The following is an 18,262-nucleotide window of genomic DNA, read 5'->3' as shown; positions in this document are numbered from 1 at the left end:
TTGATAAACGACATTATATATCAATAAATATTAATAATTCATCCACTTTAATTAGTGTACTTATGGCCGTTTGTGCAGCAGTCTTGAGAATCAACAAGCATTGTGATTGGTTAAACAGCTTTAACTTTCTTTTTCTGTTACTTCCTTTTCCATTTGTTATTTTCAGTCGTTACTTTAGGATGATCTAAAGATGTAAGATATAGAAACTCCCACCCCTGGCCACACCATGCTCTCGTGCGGTGAGCCCCTGATGGTGGTGGGCCCTGGGCAACTGCTTCTTTTGCCCATTGTATTAAATGGTCTGCATGCACCATATAGATATAAACACATATATGCACCATGTTCAAACACACAATAACTGCAACACACACACAAACATGCTGTACGTGAATAATAAACACAACATACTGTATACCAGTGTTTCCCAACCGAGGTTCCGTGGTACACTGGGGTTCCGTGAGAGGATCAAAATTGTGCCACAAGATGTCCCCAATCTACCAGAGCAGGGAGAGAGCAGGGCAATTTCCTCTATCCTGATTGGCTGCATTACCCAGCAGCCAATCAGGAGGAGGTGTCAGGAGCCTGGGTAGTGGGGCAAAACACAGGCGGAAGCAGCATGGGCAGGAGAGAGGTGAGGCTGTGTGTCCTGTTAGTATTTCTATTTGTTATATCCTGATCGTGTGTGTGTGTGTGTGTGTGTGTGTGTGTGTGTGTGTGTGTGTGTGTGTGTGTGTGTGTGTGTGTGTGTGTGTGTTTGTTCTGTGCTGTTGGTGTGCATGTGTGTATGTGTGTGTTTTCTTTGACTCTGCCCTCTCTGACTCCTGTGACTCTCTGTCCCTGCAGACCTCAGGGACTCTCTGCTCCTGCTGACTCCTGTGACTCTTTGCCCCCTCTAACTCCTGAGACTCTCTGCCCCCTGCCCTTTCTGACTCCTGTGACTGCCCCTCTCTCCAATGTCTGTCTGTCTGTCTCGGTCTCCTGTGACTCTCTGTCTCTCCGTCCTGTGTTTTCTGTGACCCTGTCCTGTGGGGGTGCCCCAGCAAATAAGCACTGTGATTAGGGCTGCCTCGAGAGAAAAAAGGTTGAAAACCACTGCTGTATACAAACATAAACAGAAATATACACTTACCAGCACTGTAGAGACGAGATGGGAGTCTAGGGAGGAGCAGCAATATGGCGAGCTCTTCCATTTGCTGGAAGCTGTGGTGTAGAAGCAGCCCTAGCTCTCATCTCTGCTCCTTCTCTTACTTCCTCTCTCTAATCATCTGCTCCTCGTCATCCTCACCTCTTCTCACATTGGAAACTTGTATAACATAGACCTTTGTCAACCCTCCTCTCACCACCCTCTTGGCCAGACTTGGCACCTCTCTATACAATAGTTATCTTTAATTTAATCTTGACCAAATTGCTCCTGGCCAAACTTACTATGATCATCTCATTAAACCTCAACCATGGGAATCAAAGTGCATTGAACTAAACAAGATGCTGGGAAGCTCCATTGTCACATATCTCACAGGTATCTCAGGTGTGCTCCTTTTTGTGCAGAAGGCACATTGAACTAGCACCCAGGAAGTGGAAATGGACTGTTTTTAAAGGAAGCCAGGGAGATAGGGCTAAAGGGGTCAATAGAAGAGCTCGGAAGTTTGCTATGACTATAGCATTTCCCAGCATCTGGTTTAGTTCAATGTTAGAGCTGTTGCCCTGATATAGCAGAAGTTGTGTGTTCTAGGTCTGACACTGGTACACCATTCATCACAAGGGTCCTTAGACTTGTCAGTATAGGTGGTATGGAAATATTATGGAGGTGTGGGATGAGACTCCTTTAAATATACTTTGCATAGCCATTAATATATCTCTCAGGTGTGCTCCTTTTCCAGCACAGGCATCTCTCCTTAATTTATTTGGAGGGAAGTTTGAGGTGATATATACATACAACTGGAGAACTACTAAATCGGAAGTCGTTGTCCTCCTCAACCTTGTACAATTTGGTCGGATTGCCTGTTAAACCATGCGGCTTGTCACTTTTTAAAGACGCAGTTTAAACTATGCAATTTGTAATGCAGAATACAGATTTTTGACTAGTTTTAATCCACAAGTTATGACCATGTCAAACCATGCAGTTTTACAAGCACAAACTCGCAGCTACTAGAATATCCCCCTATGTGTTTAAGTGATCAGTGAGAAAAAGCCAAAGATCAAGTCGAGTCTAAGATTAATTACTTTGATGACTTCCATCTCTTGCCAACTTCAAATGTTTGGCCAAATACAGTAGTCTCGTCATTTTTAGATGCTACAAATGGAGATTCCACTACTTGCTGTGTAAAAAGAACCTGGAGTGCAAGATGAATGAATTCCTGGCTTTATTGTACGAATCAGGAAACATTAGAACAGCTGCTATAAACGGCAAAAAATGTAACCTGTGGGTGGGACACCACTTTTCCTATACCTTAAAAAAAAACAAAAAAAACTTGGATTTGCAAATCCTCAGACTGGTGTATAGGAATGGCTCTTCTGTGTCCCTTCATCTTCTTTTTTTGGTCATGACTACCAGAGCCTGGGAGGAGAAGGAAAAGGAGGATAATTTGTAAGTCTACGAGATCACCATAAATGGGTATATGGCAGACAGTGGGAAAACAAAACCCACAGGAGGAGATATAATCATGCACTAAGCTTAAAACTGTGATTAATCTTACAGATCTGGAACTGACGCATGCTCACCTGTCTTTCTTTAGTAAGGGATTATCTTTTCCCATCATCGGGGGTGGTGGGATAAATTCATGGTAATTAAAGATCTACATTTATTTGTTCGAAAACTGGTGTTGCACAAAATGTAAAGATGTTTTGATGATAAAAGCAAGGATGTAACATTTACTATGCACCACAAGTTAGCATGTGTACATTTAAATGCTCTTTTAGCTAAACACTGATTTGGATACTGTAAATCTGGAGATTTTGCAAGAACTACATGAAAACCAGGGTGAGGATTTGAACTTTGAACAAGGCATTGGCTTTACAAAAACTAAAATAAAATCTAGGTTCATGACACCTATTTCCCTTATGGTAATGATACAATCTTTGTGGACCTGGCAGTAAAATATCTAAATAAGGCCAACTTCGATATGTTACAAATGAATAATCTCTCCCTAGCGGAGCAGAAGGGTTTGAAAGATTTACGAGCTAATAAAGAGGTCCTCATAAAACGCTCGGACAAGGGAAGGAATATACAGGCATACCCCGCATTAACGTACGCAATGGGTCCAGAACATGTATGTAAAGCGAAAATGTACTTAAAGTGAAGCACTACCTTTTCTCCACTTATGGATGTTTCGGTACAGGTAGGGAGCCGGTATTGCTGTTCAGGACGTGCTGACAGGAGCATGCACGAGCTGCCGTTTGCCTATTGGGCGAGGGGAATCAGCATGTCACTACTACGGTGGTTTGTAGGGCAGAATAAGTGTCCGTACTCACCTAGTGAGTGTACGGACACAGGGGTATGGGGCTATTGAAAATATGTCCTTACTCACGAGTGTACTTAAAGTGAGTGTCCTTAAACCGGGGTATGCCTGTAGTGTTAATGAGTGATAAGTACTATAAGTCTGAAATCATAAGACAGTTAAATTACACAAAGTGTTATTAAAAAAAAACATTTCACACGTCCCTACTGATTGGGTAAAATATAGACTTCTTCATATATTGAAGGGTGCTTGGATCAGGGAGTCATTAATACATCAGAGTCTCATTTTATGAAGATAGACTATCCGAAGGTGCCCACCCTATATATTATCCCAGAGGTGCACAAATCTATTACAAATCCTCTGGGTCGCCCTATAGTGGCTGTAATTGATAGCGTCACAGAAAATACTTATTCTGTCCTAAAGGTGGTAGGCACCCAGTAGGTCCTAAAAGAGTAAAGTGTTCCAGTGGCTGTGACTGAACAGCTGTAGACAAGGGGGAGAAAAGAGGAAAACAAAGGAAAAAGTGAGAATAAAACAGATGCAGCAAACAAGACGCTATTTTTGCTGTCTGACGCATCAGAGGAAGTTTTGCTGTTATTGCATGTGTGCTATTGGGGACATTTTCTCCACTCTAGAGAGCATTTAAAAGGAAGTACCACATGTGTTATCACACGTGGGATGGGCCTTAGGAAGGGGGCCATTCTCCCCCAAAATGTTGCGCCCCTTGTTTGCTGTATCTGTTTTGTTCTCTTTTGTTTCTTTGTTTTCGTCTTTTCTCCCCCTGGTTTTCTACAGCTGTTCAGTCACAGCCACTGGGACACTTTCCTCTTTTTGGACCTACTGGCGCCTACCACCTTTATGATAGAATAAGTTTAAACTAGTAAAAATTAATTTTGACAGATTCTTGTTATACCTTTTTCTTTTGAGTGCTTGGAATATCCCCCGTGTTTGTTCTATTCATTGAGGGAAATAGGGTTCCCTTTATTGCTCCCAATGCACCACCCTTCTTTATTATCGTGATTGTTCTATTAGGAGTGCTGCTTGACCTCTACATTTTCTTCAATAATTATTGTTTTTTTATGGTAAATGCTGTTTACAGCTACAAGGAAGAGCCATGAGTCCCACAATGTCCCGAGCTACGCATGTCTCCACTTGGGCTGGTGGGAGCAGTGGGTGTTTTTTTGACATGGGTGGTTTGGAGCACACGTAAAACTCGGACTTAGATATATTGATGATATATTCATGATCTTGGAGGGGACCACCGATGTATTTTTTTTTTTACTCTCTTTTGAATAATAGCGATCTTAACTTAAAGCTGACTTGTATCACCACCAGTAAGGAACAGTTAAACTTTTTGAATCTTTCCTTCAGGATATGTGACAATGTGATTGTAACAGATTGCTTTCGTAAACCTACAGCTACTAATAGCTTATTAAAAGCGGCTAGCCAACACATACCAACCCTTAAAAAGGGCATTGTGGTGGGGCAGTTTCTCTATTTATGAAGGAACTGCTCCACCTTGGAACTCATTGAACTTCAGCAATGGAACTGTTTGCTTGATTCCTTAAACGAGGATATTCTAAACAATGTGGATATAGGATGGAGAGGCCCTCCTTTATAGAAAAAAAAATGTCATAATTAAAGTATTGTGAGATTAGTCAATATGGATCTCATTGGAGACTATTAACAAACACGCTTAAAAAATATTGGCATATATTGACACAGGATAATGACATTAAAAAGGTTATAGGGGATTATCCCCAAATGTTAGTCAAACGTTCACAGAATCTGAAAGATATTCTGGTGAATAGTTTTTACGAGAGTAAAGGAGATTAATTAACTTGGCTAAACAAAGTCCCTCATACTGGAAGCTGCAGCTGGGGCAATTGTCAAGCCTGTAGGTTTATGGAGGTAACACAATACTGCCCAATTCCTGGTAAATTTGATTACAAAACAAAGGAGGCCTTGAACTGTAGAAGTAAAGGGATTATATATACATTTTGAAATGTCCCTGTCAATTTTTTTTATATATGGAAAATGTTCAGGGAATTGCAGAGGCGAGATCTTGAGCATAAAAATTACATTCTAAAAAAACACGATAACGAGCAGTGTAACTAGACACTTTAATTCAGTATATGGTGGATTAACTGCGGGTTTCCATATTTTTGCTATTGAGAAGGTTTATTTGGGACATTGTAGAGGGGATTTAGATATGATGCTATTGCAAAAAGAAACTAGATAGTGCCCAGGACATACTTGAAAATTAGAGGTAACTCTCAATGTATTACTTCCTGGTAAAACATTTGTATAAATAAATAGCTGTGCACCGTGGGGAATGAATAAAGAGATCGAATATGGGTGCTTCCTACAGGAGGGTTTATTTTTAGGCGTCTCAAAGGGCCACGGGAACTGATTGATTATTATACAGAGAAAAGAAAATGCACACCCAGCGCACCAGGGATCAGTATTAAAAATATTAAAATTTTAATATCATCGTGTATTCATTATTTACATTGTTCTTTATTATTGTTGTTTTGGTAATTGTGTTATTCAGTCACTGGATAATATATGTGTGGTCATTTGAACAGATATTAAAATTGTTATATTTTTAATATTGATCCCTGCCTGGTGCCCTGTGTACATTTTCTTTTCTTTGTCTTTTTGAGATCCCCTTCGGGAGTCCTCAACCTCAGGAGCGTTTGGGGAGTTGCTCCGTCGTGCATAGCTGCAAAGCGATCTTTCCAGTTGAACATTTGGGACAGTTTGAGTGCAGATTCCTTGTTTTTCACTTTTGATTAAATACAGAATACAGAATTATTATTTATCATTTATAGGTTATACTAGTTTTTAATTTGTGTACAAATTACTAATATCTGTGATATACAATTAAGAATCCTCTTTGAATTTTAAGTGGTTATTGTAAATATTTCGCTGACTCACTTCAGGTATACTGAATACTATAAAAAATTATGCCAATAAGTAAATACCCAGGCGAATCCCCATATCTTAAGGGGACGAAATACGCATTGGTGTTTTTGGGACATACACAAGACTTTTTTGGCAACTTCAGAGGACATCCGATATTAGTGCAAGTACCCACTACAAATGTGGGGATAAAAAAAATAACAGATTTTTTTGTGCACCCGTGGCAAATTACAAGGGCAGCTCCTGGAACTCGTTGGTCTGGAAGAGGCTTGCGTTGATGCAAGTATCTATGTAACAGTGCCATGGATGCAAGCAAGCTGTCTGCTGTGAGAAACTACTGTAACAACAAAAAGCGACCTAAACTCAGGATTCTGTTCTAAGAGGCCAGATAAATATGGTATATACATTAATGGAGCGATGATGTGGATTTAACAGGACCTATTATGTGGAGCACATTGGAATGGATAAGTATTCTCAAATATCCTACTTTTGAGGTACACTCAAAATTGCCTACTTTTTGGTTGCACTTGTTCATCTCACTTTTTGAAACGTAGACTTTTTTTGTAGAAAACAATTGTTCCCAGCACACAAAAAAGGAAAAGAGAGGGGAGCAGTGAACCAAAGGGTTTAATGAACAAAACACAAAGTGAATGAAAAACACAATGCAACAACGAGGGAGGAGGGAGGGGAGGAAAGAGATGGGATGGGGTATGAACAAACGTTCCGCCCTCCTTCCCCTGTACTTTTTATGTTTGTTCATACCCCATCCCTTCCCTCCCCTCCCACCTCCCTCGTTGTTGCATGGTGTTTTCATTCACTTTGTGTTTTGTTCATTAAACCCTTTGGTTCACTGCTCCCCCCTCTTTTTTTGTGTGTGTGTGCTGGGAACAATTTTGTTGATTGGGAGGAATTAGGGTCCTCCCTGTTCCACATTGCACCCACTATTCCATATACTCATATGCGTGCTGTCTATTCTTTTGTTTGTAGTCCTTTTTTGTGCACCTGCTGCATTTTGGAAGAATTAGTCAATTGCCTATATCTGAATTTTATGACCAGATATTACTCCCTTTCACAGATGATGTGTCTTGTGCTGCATATACCTGTTTATGTTTAATCTTGTATTTTTTTGTATATTTTTGTATATTTCTATATATATTTTTGTAGTTATGTTTTTATATTTTGTACTTTTTGTATATTTTTAGTTATATTTTTATATTTTGTACTTTTTGTATATTTTTTGTTAGTGTAGTGGTGTGACCACACTCTCTTCATAGCTCTTTAATGGTTCTAGCGATACGACCTTGCGTTTTGTATTTAAGAATGAACTAATAAATTCATTTTTATTATTAGTTGAGGATTTTTGAGTTCTCTCTTTTATTCTCCATCTGTTTCTCTCCCTCTTTTTATCTTATACCTACTCGTCAATGTCGCAAATTCAAAGATGCTTTGCGTAATACAAATTCCTATTTGTCTCTCCTCCGTATAATGTAATGCTTTATTCAAAAAGGAAAATAAAAAATATGTTTTAGAGAATGTGCAACAACAGGAAGGGAACGCCTTGCATATGTCTTGCAATGCTGGAGGCAAGCTGCTGCCGTGCTAAAGCACAAACGCACATCTATTATTTTATTTATAATATGTTTTACCAGGAAGTTATACATTGAGAGTTACCTCTCGTTTTCAAGTATGTCCTGGGCACAGAGTTATGCCGACAGATCCATGGTTACATTAAATGAACAGAGGTTATACATTCAATTCACAGATATTTCATGGCCAGTTAGAGATAATATATGATGATGGCCGTACTGCATGTAACAGTTACAGACAATATTAAAATGTGACACAGCTGAAGTCCTGAAATGATTTGTTCTCAGTAGTGAGGTGCACAGTAACAGAAGGAGGAGTGACCGGATTCCTTGTTGTACCTTGGGACCATGAATAGTCTTTTGGAGTCAGATCTCAGGTGATAAGTGCTGCATGTGGTAGGGCTGAGGAGCTTGTTCAGATAGGCGGGTAGCTTGCCCAGAAAGTCTTTGAAAGTAAGACAGAATAAATGTACTTTGCACCAAGAATCAGGGGATATCTAATCTAGTTCTTGAAGCATTTCGCAGTGATGTGAGCAGTAACTTTATTTCAGGTAGAGATACCACAATTTACAATATTGACTCCCCAAACAACAGATCCTGACAAAGTTGATACCAATGTAAGGATGTGTGTTCAGTTGGTGTTTGACTCTGTTCAGTGAGAGGCCTGTGGAGTTTCTGCAACAGTGTTGCAGTGTGTCAGGGCAGAGTGAGACAGGCAGTGGCTGATGTAATAGCTGTGTGTCTGTGCAGATTAAGGCAGAGAGGCTCCATGGAGAAACTACAACTCCCATGAGCTCCTGGGCAGTCACCAGATGTAAAGAACCAATCAGAAGGCTAGGATGACGGGAGCAGGAAAGGGAAGCGTGGGGGAGAGACCACGCTAGTCAGAGGAGATCTGGACAGAGCTGAAGGAGGTAGTGTGAGTGCAGGGGGTCAGTGACCCGCCTGCATAGGCAAGCTATCCCCTCAGGCCCATAGGAGCATCCCCTGAGTCACAGTAGGCTACTGTACTGCAGGGACGCCCTGTAGTGGAAGTGATTGTCACCCAACTATACATTAGTTAGGGACAAAGCACAGAGTTGCGGCCGGTTGCAGTCACCTGGGACCAGACGGCTGGACACCGCGACATCTGGAGGTCAAGGGTCGGAGGCATCGGATCCTTTGTGAAGAGGTACCGGTCACCGCCGTGACCGGAAGGTATATTGTAACAACAAGTGCACCAACACCGGTCATCAGGCGCTGATCCCGCCTTAGGCTAAACTCTTTGAGGACACTAGTGAATGACCAAAGGCCTAATACACGGAGCGTTCCTTTCTATTAGTGTAAGGACACGGTGTGTGGGGCACGCGGTGACGGGACAAGGACATACTCAATAAGAGCGTGGCTGAGCCACTACTGTACAGGACAATACTCGTTGAGAGCGCGGCCGAGCCACTCACGTATAAGGTTATATTGCGTTATAGGTTATGTGTTAGGATATATGCTGGGTGTGAATTAATATGATGAAGTGCTAATGTAATGTTGCGAGTACAGTAAAGTTGGTTGCATCACACATGTGTATGTATATGTTTCTTGCCCAGGGATCCTGGGTAAGTGGAGGCGCTGCGCTAATAAGTGTTACCCCAGGCTCCCAGCTAGTGGAGGCTCAGATCTCCTGGAGACACAGGTGCGTGCAGTTACCCGTAGTCGCTTAGAGTGTCAGAAAAAAGGCTACATTTGGAGGCGCTGCTGAGAGCTAAGACCTGGGGTGCCCCATATATTTTTCTCAATTTTGCAACAGGTTTTTTTTCATCATGTTTGTGCCCTCGCAGCCCGAGGTGCGCAAGTGGGCCCAGCGGCATGAAATTCCCCTGACACGTGCTTTTGGCCTGGGACATGTTCCCGCCATCCTCTCCCTAGGCACCGTGACTGACCATGTCAGGAAACTCCCGCTCATGGACACTGCCCGAGTGCAAGATAACTATTACGATCGGGAACAGATTTGGCGCAAAATACTATATGTCACTGAACAGGACATATGCCCCAAAGCCCTGCCCTTAGTACTATTGCTACCCGAGGCTCCCGGCATACACTGTCCAAGAGCAGCAAGTGGATTCCACCGAGCCACTGGCTGCGTCCACACCACAGAGGGGATATCCCGGCGCGTTAGGCGCCATCACTAGCAGCTCTGACCGCACCCCTGAGAACAGCTTGAACCCTCGATGGCCTGCTGCAATGGGCCTAGGCACTTCGTTCACCCCCTCCGCCATGAGGCCCGCATTAAGTAGAATCAGTATGTCAAAACTCGACGCCTTCTCCCCAGCAGGGTGTAGCCTGCTGGATAATGCCTCTATCCCTGTGCTTGCAGAAGCCATCCACCACTCCACACATGCCCACCAATACCGGAAGTTAAAGGCATTTTTAGGTGACAAACCCACGCCCCTGGGAGAAGTTGGATTTGAAGAGTGGCTGGATCACACGGAACAGGTACTTCCTGAATGGTCCTGCACCGATGCCATCCGGAGGCAGCGTATCGTTGAATGTCTGCGACGCCCAGCGTCCCACATGGTGCACTGCTATCGGGACGACCACCCGGACGCTGATGCGGCGGGCCTCATTTACTGCCTTACCAAGACCTTTGTGGTCCCTGTGGATGCCTATGCCCTGATGGCCATGTTCCATGCTCTGTTTCAGTAAGAAGGAGAAATGGTGTCCGACTTCCTTAGACGTCTGCATCTGGATCTGTGGACTCTGGTGAGAAAGGGGGTGGTGCCAAAGGTGGATGCCGATGGACTGCGCACCACCCAGCTACTGAGGGGGCTCCTGCCACTGCATCTGGTGTCCGTACGTGTCAGCGGCTGCCTCGTACCCGGACAAGCCTTGGCGTTTAATGACCTAATGGACCGGGTCCAAGCACATGAGACTGTGCTGCTGGGGCGTGACTTAACCCCAGGGAAGAAGGCGTCGAGTGGGAACAAGGACACCAAAAGGTCGGAAGCTAAAGCCGAGACGTCTGAGAGTGGGGGCCCCGACAAGGAGGACTCGGAGGCGCCGACAGGGAGCGCCCTGTGTCAGGACGAAACTTGCCACCCGTGCGAGATGATGCCTACCTCAGTCAACTCTGGTGTTATGCTTGTGGAAAGATGGGGCATCTTTGGGCACGCTGCCCCTCCCTACGGAAAACGGCGTCTCGACCGGCCAAGTCCATGCTGTGTACTCCCCAGGACGGCGGAGCCGTGGCCCAGCCTTAGACGAGTAATCGGATCGGACCAGCCGCCATCGTCCGGGTAGTGATTGAAGGCATCTATGCTTCTGCGTTGATGGATACTGGGTCTCAGGTGACATAGTGTATCGGCCCTTCTACGATCAACACTTACACCGGCTGCCGCTGTTATCTGCTGACTCTTTACGGTTGAGAGGGTTGAGTCACAAAGATTACCCCATCGATGGAGTGGTGAAGGTACATCTCGACATTCCCCAGCTGAACACCGGTAAGCACCACCCCATGGAAGTGGAAGCCTTAGTGTGTCCAGAACCACAAGACCACCCCAGTGCCCCGATAATCATGGGAAACAACACCGACATTGTGCAATCGGTGATCTGCATGTACCTACAAGAAGCGGGCGAAGCGGGCGAAGCGGGCGAAGCCCCGTTGCTGGCTCTCGCTACGTGTCCGGCACTACAAGAGGCTTGCGGTAAAATCGCGACTGAAGAGGAGCATGGAATGCTGTACAGTCAAGAGTGGGGCGTGACCCAGCTCCCTCCCGGGGAAGGGAGAATGATGATCGCGGCCTTCCACTATCCGGATAGACGTCCGGAGGATCAGCTATTCTCATTGGAGAGCACGACACGGGATGATCAGCAGCTTGGCTACGAAATATTAGCTTCAGTGAAGAAATGGCCGGGGAAAATTCCGAATAGAACCTGGGTATATGTGCAGAACATCTCCCTGTACCCCATGTGCATTGATCGTCGGCAGCCTCTGGGTAGAATCTATCCCGTGATACCCGAAAAGAAGGCCGTAGAGGAACGGCCGGCGGCCACCACCCATGCAGTAACTCCCCTGTTGGCATTTCACTTCGGAGATTCGCCCTAACGGAGGACTGGAGAAAAAGACTGCAGACCAAGCTAGGACAATGACGAGAGGTGTTCTCCACGAGTGATATGGATGTGGCGTGCAGTCGCAGCACCCGCCACACCATTCGGATGAACGACACCGCCCCGTTCCGGGATCGTTCCCGCCACATAGCTCCCCGAGACGTGGAAGAGGTGCGGAGATTACTAGCCGAAATGGAGAAAGCTGGTATCGTTCAAGGATCACGCAGTCCGTACGCCTCTCCCATCGTGGTGGTCCGCAAGAAGAATGGGACGGTACATCTATGCGTAGACTATAGGACACTGAACAATCGTACGGTACCTGATCAGTATACCCTCCCAAGCATTGAGGACCTTCTGAATGCCTTGACGGGAAGTAAATGGTTCAGTGTACTAGATTTGAGGTCGGGATACTATCAAGTGCCCATGGATCTGGAAGACCAGGAGAGAACAGCCTTCATCTGTCCGCTAGGGTTCTACCAGTTCACCCGCATGCCCCAAGGGATCTGCGGGGCCCCTGCCACCTTTCAGAGGTTAATGGAACAGACCCTGAGAGACAAGAACCCGCAAGAATGCTTAGTGTACTTGGAAGACATTATAGTGTTTGGGAAATGAAGGTGTTGGATCGACTTCAGAAGGAGGGACTCAAACTGTCCCTGGATAAATGTAAATTTTGCCGCACGTCCGTGACTTACGTGGGCCACATTGTATCCGCTGAAGGGATATCCACCGACCCGGGGAAGATAGAGGCCGTAGTGAATTGACCCAGGCCCAGTAACATCCAAGAACTCCGATCCTTCCTGGGGTTCTGTGGCTACTACCGGCGTTTCGTGGAAGGCTACTTAAGCAAAGCTATGCTCCTGAATAACCTTTTAAAGATTTATCCTGAGGATACGGGCAGGAAAAACATCACGGCGCAAACGCCCTTTGGAGGGAAATGGACCCCTGCTTGTGAGCAAGCGTTCTTGAAACTGAAAGCCAGTCTAACGCAGGCCCCAGTACTGGCCTATGCCGATCCTGACCGCGAATACGTGCTACACGTGGATGCCAGTTTCAGTGGACTGGGAGCAGTGTTGCACCAGAAACATGACACAGGGCTCCGCCCCGTGGCGTATGCGAGTCGAAGCTTGACCCCAAGTGAACAGAACTATCCTGTCCACAAGCTGGAGTTCCTAGCCCTCAAATGGGCAGTAGTGGACAAGTTACACGATTACTTGTATGGGGTACAGTTTGAAGTCCGGACAGACAATAATCCAATGACATACATTAACACGTCCGCCAAATTAGATGCGACAGGTCATCGGTGGTTGGCGGCGCTGGCCAACTACCGTTTCAACCTCAAGTATAAACCAGGGCCCACCAATGTAGGGGCCGATGCTTTGTCACGAAGACCGGGGCTCCAGCCTGTCCTGGATGAGGAGGTGTGGGAAGAAATTCCGCGGCCTGGTATACGTGCTCTATGCTCCATAGCCGCAGTAGTCGACGATCAGGTCGCATTCTCGGAGCTAAGAGTAGCCGACTCATTAGGGTGTCAATCCCGTGCTGTCCCTCGGGCCTACCGAGGCTTGGAGGGAATGAACCTTACAGAAGACAAAATTATCTCCTGGAACGAGCTAGTGCAGCATCAAATTCAAGACCCAGTGGTAGAATTAGCTCTCCAAGCCCTGCAGCAAGGAAACCCCTCTATTCTTAAGCAAGCCCCCAGAGAATTGGTGAAACTCTTGTTGAACGAGTTCGGGAAATTCGAACTGGACAATTGCCTCCTGTATCGGGTCATACCCTACCATAATCTTCCCGACCGGCGACAGCTATTCCTGCCCAAGATTCTGCGGAATATGGTCCTCGGGGCCCTACACGATGATCATGGCCATCTGGGTGTCGACAAATCATTCGGGTTACTTCGGGACCGATTCTACTGGCCGAAGATGAGAGAATCCGTGGAATTGCATTGCCGACAGTGTACCCGCTGCATACAGAAGAAGACTCTCCCCACTCGGGCTGCCCCCATGGCACATTTGAAAAGCTCCGGCCCCATGGATTTGTTGTGCATGGACTTCTTATGCATCGAGCCAGACTCCCGGGGCATCAGTAATGTACTAGTGATTACGGACCAGACACAAGATACGCCCAAGCATTCCCCACCAAAGATCAACGAGCGGTGACTGTGGCTAGAGTATTATGGGAAAAATACTTCATTCATTATGGATTACCGAACCGGCTACATTCGGATCAAGGCCGAGATTTCGAGAGCACTCTCATTAGAGAACTGCTGAAGTTGCTAAATATATCTAAGTCATGAACGACCCCGTACCACCCAGAAGGAGATGCTATGCCTGAACGGTTCAACCGCACGCTACTTGACATGCTGGGAACACTAACAGGCTCTCAGAAGACGGAGTGGAGCAAGCATGTGGAGACACTGGTGCATGCATATAACTGTACTCGCCACGAGTCTACCGGGTATACTCCATACTTCTTGATGTTTGGAAGGGAAGCTAGACTGCCCGTGGATGTGCGACTGCGGATAACTACCGATGGGGTATCCAACAGGACGCATTTCCGATATGTGCAAAGACTACAAGACAGTCTACAGCAGGCCTATAAATTGGCGGAAAAGACGGCGGCGCAATTAAATGCAAGCAACAAAAGACGCTATGACCACAAGGTGAGGCGTAAAGAGATTCGCCCGGGGATGCTGTTCTTCTTCATAATTTAGGCATTCCTGGGAAGCACAAATTGGCTGATCGGTGGAGAAATGGGGTGTATGAGGTAGAATCACAGATGCCTGGCCTCCCGGTGTACCGCATCAAGGATTCAGAAGGCCGGGTAAAGGTATGGCATAGGAATCATCTGCTCCCCATACCTCAAGTAGGGGACAACGAATTGGAAGTGCCCACTGTTTCAATAGATGGAGAAGATGAAAATACAGAGGTTGGCCCAGAGACTGTAATAAATGCCACCTCTGAGAATCCTATGGAGGGAACTTCTCAAAGGGACCTTCCGGCCGCGGGGGCATCTCCCGAAGGAGCTACGGGTAAAGAGCCCCTTGGTCCAAAGACAGAGACGCTGACTCCAATGAGCCAGCCGCTAGATCCACAGAGCCCGTGCTTTGTGCCACAAAGAGACTTTGTAGACTTATCAAGCCCCTCAAGGGCAGAGTTGGAAATGCCAAATGGGAATTGCTACTCTCCAGAGAAGGTAGCTAAAGAACAAATTCGCAGAAGCCAAAGAGCTGGTCAACCTCCAATGAGGATGGCTTATGATCAATTTGGGGTACCCCATTATGAGGCTCAGCAGTGGGCTCGCCGCAGAGTACAGTCGGTAGTGGTAATGTTCACTGAACTGTGCAATTTAATATAGAGCAATAAGTAAGATTACTGTGTTGAGTTATTTTTGGTTATATAACATTCTGTGTATAGTTATGTAGGTGTAGCCCAAGCGGGGACGTTGGATTCTGCAAGGGGGAGAATGTAAGGATGTGTGTTCAGTTGGTGTTTGACTCTGTTCAGTGAGAGGCCTGTGGAGTTTCTGCAACAGTGTTGCAGTGTGTCAGCGCGGAGTGAGACAGGCAGTGGCTGATGTAATAGCTGTGTGTCTGTGCAGATTAAGGCAGAGAGGCTCCATGGAGAAACTACAACTCCCATGAGCTCCTGGGCAGTCACCAGATGTAAAGAACCAATGACAAGGCTAGGATGACGGGAGCAGGAAAGGGAAGCATGGGGGAGAGACCACGCTAGTCAGAGGAGATCTGGACAGAGCTGAAGGAGGTAGTGTGAGTGCAGGGGGTCAGTGACCCGCCTGCATAGGCCAGCTATCCCCTCAGGCCCATAGGAGCATCCCCTGAGTCACAGTAGGCTGCTGTACTGCAGGGACGCCCTGTAGTGGAAGTGATTGTCACCCTACTATACATTAGTTAGGGACAAAGCACAGAGTTGCGGCCAGTTGCAGTCATCTGGGACCAGACGGCTGGACACCGCGACATCTGGAGGTCAAGGGTCGGAGGCATCGGATCCTTTGTGAAGAGCGTACCAGTCACCGCCGTGACCGGAAGGTATACTGTAACAACAAGTGCACCAACACCGGTCATCAGGTGCTGATCCCGCCTTAGGCTAAACTCTTTGAGGACACTAGTGAATGACCAAAGGCCTAATACACGGAGCGCTCCTTTCTATTAGTGTAAGGACACGGTGTGTGGGGCACGCGGTGACGGGACAAGGACATACTCAATAAGAGCGTGGCTGAGCCACTACTGTACAGGACAATACTCGTTGAGAGCGTGGCCGAGCCACTCACATATAAGGTTATATTGCGTTATAGGTTATGTGTTAGGATATATGCTGGGTGTGAATTAATATGATGAAGTGCTAATGTAATGTTGCGAGTACAGTAAAGTTGGTTGCATCACACATGTGTATGTATATGTTTCTTGCCCAGGGGAATCTCACATCACAGGGATCCTGGGTAAGTGGAGGCGCTGCGCTAATAAGTGTTACCCCAGGCTCCCAGCTAGCGGAGGCTCAGATCTCCTGGAGCCACAGGTGCGTGCAGTTACCCGTAGTCGCTTAGAGTGTCAGAAAAAGGGCTACACCAATGTAAAAAAATATTAGTCTATATTGTATTCAATATTGTTTATTTGTGCTTATCAGTTTGATAATGAACAAATATGAAATTGGATTGCTGTAATTACATAATTTTACTATACTGAAAACAAAAATGCCATTTACTTGTGATAAACGTAAAAAACTATTAGTCACTTGTCATTTTTTTCCTTTGTCAAATTTTACGCGAAAATCATCCAATGGTTCTATATTTTACAAATGAAGATAAATTATTCTATATTTTACAAATGAAGATAATGAATGCCTAACTAAAAGTATAGTCGAATGTAGCATTATATACTAGTTTCCATACAATTAAAGCAGCCATCCATGGAACATTATTTAACTCCTCTGCTGCCAGCAGGCCCAACAACATATGGTAAAAATGTTTCCAAAATTTTTGCAACTATTGGTGAAAAACCTGCACTGCGTTGTGTTTTTTAAGTACTTCTTGAAAGCTTAAAACTAACTGGGGACACTAAAGGGTAATAATTCAGGAATAGCAGTAATAGTTTTGTCAATTGTAATGCATTATTTCAAAGGGGTAGTCCTAGGACCAAACTGAACTAATGCAAGCAAAGTGTTTAATGTTTTAAATTGAGTTTAATAGCACATTGTGGAGATGAGGAAAGGGGTAGGGGTGAGGAAAGGGATGGGGGAGAAATGAGGAAAGGGATGGGGGAGATGATCAAAGGGTTGGGGGGGTAGATGAGGAAAGGAATTGGGGTTGGGGAAGATGAGGAAAAGGATTGGGAGGGAGATGAGGAAAGGGATTGGGGGGAGATGAGGAAAGGGATTGGAGGAAAGGGGGGAGATGATGAAAGGGATTGGGGGGAGATGAGGAAAGTGATTGGAGGAAAGGGGGGAGATGAGGAAAGGGATTGGGGGAGATGAGGAAAGGGGGGAGATGAGGAAAGGGATTGGGGGGGAGATGAGGAAAGTGATTGGAGGAAAGGGGGGAGATGAGGAAAGGGATTGGGGGGAGATGAGGAAAGGGGGGAGATGAGGAAAGGGATTGGGGGGAGATGAGGAAAGGGGGGAGATGAGGAAAGGGATTGATGTAGGAGGGGATGAGGAAAGGGATGGGGAGATGAGGAAAGGGATGGGGGGAGGGAGATGAGGAAAGGGATGGTGGAGATGAGGAAAGGAATGGGGGGGGGAGATGAGGAAAAATGGGGGGAGGGAGATGAGGAGAGGGATGGAGTGGGGGTGGAGATGAGGAAGGGGATGGTGGAGATGAGGAAAGGGATGGTGGAGATGAGGAAAGGGATGGGGAGATGAGGAAAGGGGTGGGGAGATGAGGAAAGGAATGGGAAGGATGTGGACAGGGATTGGTAGGATGAGGAAAGATGGGGGGAGGAAGATGAGAGAAGGGATTGGGATGGAGATGAGGAAAGGGATTCGAAGAAAGGGGGGGAGATGAGGAAAGGGATTGGAAGAAAGGGGGGAGATGAGGAAAGGGATTGAGGGGGCGAGATGAGGAAATGGATTGGGGGGAGATGAGGAAAGAGATTGAAGGAAACGGGGAGATGAGGAAAGGGATTGGGATAGGAGGCGATCAGAGAAAAGGGATGGGGGAGATGAGGAAAGGGATGGTGGAGATGAGGAAATGGATGGGGGAGAT

The sequence above is a fragment of the Ascaphus truei genome, chromosome 1 (assembly GCF_040206685.1).
Source record: "Ascaphus truei isolate aAscTru1 chromosome 1, aAscTru1.hap1, whole genome shotgun sequence".
Lineage (NCBI taxonomy): Eukaryota > Metazoa > Chordata > Amphibia > Anura > Ascaphidae > Ascaphus > Ascaphus truei.
This window is presented reverse-complemented; position numbering follows the sequence as displayed.